The sequence below is a fragment of the Somniosus microcephalus genome, unplaced genomic scaffold (assembly GCF_052327205.1).
Source record: "Somniosus microcephalus isolate GS21.2 unplaced genomic scaffold, FLI_Smic_1.0 scaffold2, whole genome shotgun sequence".
Taxonomy (NCBI): Eukaryota; Metazoa; Chordata; class Chondrichthyes; order Squaliformes; family Somniosidae; genus Somniosus; species Somniosus microcephalus.
Genome location: NW_028225189.1, coordinates 1,182,072 through 1,185,281, shown reverse-complemented (window position 1 = coordinate 1,185,281; position 3,210 = coordinate 1,182,072). Strand labels below are relative to the sequence as shown.

The following is a 3,210-nucleotide window of genomic DNA, read 5'->3' as shown; positions in this document are numbered from 1 at the left end:
GTCCAGGAAACCATCCCGTAAACACTCAAAGAATTCCTCCTCCACAGTAGCGGACATGAGAGGGGGGGGAGGGAGTCCCTTTAAATGTGGAGGAGGTGGGTGTCCCTTTAAATGTGGACGGGGTGGGTGTCCCTTTAAATGTGGAGGGGGTGGGTGTCCCTTTAAATGTGGAGAGGCGGGGCCGCGCATGCTTATTCGGCCCCACCACGAATCGAGGCTGCCAGTGCGCCTGTGTGGGGTCTCCGGAGAGCAGACGGAAGGCCGGGCCCGGGGAAGAGGCGAAATCAGCGGCCGGGGTAAAGTTGGGGAATCGATTTAAATCGAGGGGGGAGCGGAGAGCGAGATTATAAAGTAAAATACGAGAAAAACCAAACCTGAGAGTCGGGCGGGCGGGACCTCCGCGGACACCGAACGGAGCGGATTGAGGTGCGCGGGGGGGCGGAGTGAGCCGGAGCAATGTGATTCTGACTGACGGGAGCGCTAACCAATAGGAAGAGGGCTGAGCTGGGAGGACTGAACTGGGCGGCCTGGTCCTTCAACCAATGGCGGCGCGGCAAGGGGGCGGGGCCTCCTCTCCAGCTCAGGAGCGCTGGGGCCGATTGTGACGCGCTGTCCCCAGGTGAGAGCAGCTCGGTCAGCACAGAGCTGGGGCTGGAATCTGGGAGAGGGGCCGCAAGCAGCGGGCCTGGCAAAGGGGCACAAGCTTCACAATGCAAGCTGCTTTCAAATGCACAATTGTGACGTCATCACAGGAAGAGCCCATTCGGACAAGGGGCTGCAACCGCTCAATCCGCTCCGCTCGCTGCCGGGAGGGCACTGGGACGGTCCGGTTTGTATTTTCTTTTTATTTATTTCCCCGCCCGCGCTTCTCTTCGTTATATATAAAAAAACCCTGATAAAACTCACTTTCCGCCGGTGATCCGGACCCTCGTGGTTGCCCGGGCCTTCCCCAGAATGCGAGGCCCTGCGCAGGCGCGGTAGCGGCTCATCCTCGGGAGCGGGGCCCGGCGGCGCATGCGGAGTAGGGGCAGGGGCCTGTTCAGAGGGGGAGGATGATTGACAGGGGCCCAGGGTGTGTGCTGAGCATGCGCGGTGCGGGCCGGGCGCCTGTGTAGCAGGAGGGGGCGGGGCCATGGGGCGCATGCGCGGGGTCAGCTGCAACTTTAGCGTCACAAAGGGACCGAGTGTCTTCAAATCTCTCCCCCCCTCTTCTAATTTCCCGTAAAACAAGTTTGTAAAAGTCATCACTGAAAGTACATAGAAGATAGGACCCAGGGCGGGACTGGAGAAGCGAGCCGGCGGCGGATCCTCCAACCAATGGAGGAGCCCGAGGGGCGGGACTTGCGCCGGCTGAGTGGGACCGAGGAGGCTGACGGGAGATTTAATTTAAATGAATTTAATTTCCCGCCTGCTCCAACCGCCCACCCTGCAACGTCACGACGTCTCCGGCGTGCATTGACTGACACTGAGCTCTCCACCAATGAGCGAGGGGAGGCGGAGCCTGGAGGACCGACCGAGGGGCTTTGGTCCTCCAACCAATCGCGGCGAAGGAGGAGGCAGGACCTGGGATCGGCCCGCCGCCATTTTGTAAAGCGGCCTGGTCAGAATCTGTGATCCTGGGAAAGTTTATTTTTAATGTTCCTTTCCGATTTTACAGCTCAAACTAATTTTATTTTACAGAAGATACTTGTTTTAAACATAGAAACATAGAAGATAGGAGCAGGAGTAGGCCATTCGGCCCCTCGAGCCTGCTCCGCCATTCAATGCGATCATGGCTGATCATTAAAAAAAAGCAGTTCGTTTTTAAATTGATGAAATAGAAACAAGCAACCCTGGGGAGCAAATGTGAGTAAAAATATTTTTTCCCCCTGAATTAACTTTTTTAATACTAATTTTCTGCGTTTTCAATTATTAATTTCAAGCACTTTAAGAAAAATATGGGAGTGGTGGGGGTTCTCTTAAAGGGACAGGCGCTCTCTTTTTCCATGAGATTTTCATTAAAGGGACCGCGTCCCCGTGGATGACCGATTTTTAAAGGGACAGCGTCTCCCTTTTTATAATGTATATGTAAGAGACTGACATTTAAAGTAGGGCTAATCCCCTGCTCCCCTGAGTGCTTGGCGAGAAATCAGGTGCTGTTTGCTCTCGCCCCCTCCCAATTTTCTGCCACGGGACAGAAAGCAGAGAGTAGTGGTGAACGGTTTCTTTTCAGACTGGAGGGAGGTAAACAGTGATGTTCCCCAGAGGTCGGTATTAGGATCAATGTTCCCTCTTTTTTTGAGGTGTGGCCCCTTTAACGTGCTGCACGGCCCATTCAAATTTCCGCGCATACGCGTTTATTCCATTTATAGGGCGGTGAGCCGGCTGCGTGGCCGCGCAACTTAACGTGAACATTGATTCAGACCACTGCTTTTTTTGATATATATCAATGACCTGGACTTGGGGATCCAGGGCAAAATTTCAAAATTTACAGATGACACGAAACTCGGAAATGTAGCAAACAATGAGGATAGTAACAGACTTCAGGAGGATGTAGCCAGACTGGTGAAATGGGCAGAAACGTGGCAGATTAAATTTAATGTAGAGAAGTGTGAAGTGATTCATTTTGGTAGGAAGAATGAGGAGAGGCAATATAAACTAAATGGCCCAGTTTTAAAGAGGGTGCAGGAACAGAGAGGCCTCGGGGTGTATGTACACAAATCTTAGAAGGTGGCAGGACAAGTTGAGAAGGCTGTTAAAAAAGCATACAGGATCCTTGACTTTATTAATAGAGGAATAGAGTACAAAAGCAAGCAGGTTATGCTAAGCCTTTATAAAACACTGGCTAGGCTTCCGCTGGGCACCACACTTTAGGAAGGATGTCAAGGCCTAAGAGAGGGTGCAGAAGAAATTTACGAGAATGGGACCAGGGATGAGGGACTTGAGTTACGTGGAGAGACGGGAGAAGCTGGGGTTGTTCTCCTTAAGCAGAGAAGATTAAGAGGAGATTTGATAGAGTTGTTCAAAATCAGGATGGATTTTGAGAGAGTAAATAAGGAGAAACCGTTTCCAATGGCTGAAGGGACGGAAACCAGATTTAAGGCGATTGGCAAAAGAACCAGAGGTGACATGAGGAAACAGATTTTTACACCAAGTTGTTGTGATCTGGAATGCGCTGCCTGAAAGGGCGGTGGAAGTAGATTCAATATTATAATTCAAAAGAGATTGAGG

The 3,210-nt window shown here is 51.8% G+C and overlaps 1 long non-coding RNA gene across 1 annotated transcript; it reads left to right on the top strand.

Moving 5' to 3' along the window:
• The first annotated feature begins 205 nt into the window (after positions 1 to 205).
• LOC147084073 (uncharacterized) lies at positions 206 to 1,845 on the top strand. The gene is made up of 2 exons (XR_015075920.1): positions 206 to 296; positions 1,681 to 1,845. It is a non-coding gene; the product is annotated as an uncharacterized LOC147084073 (long non-coding RNA).
• Positions 1,846 to 3,210: the final 1,365 nt, after the last annotated feature.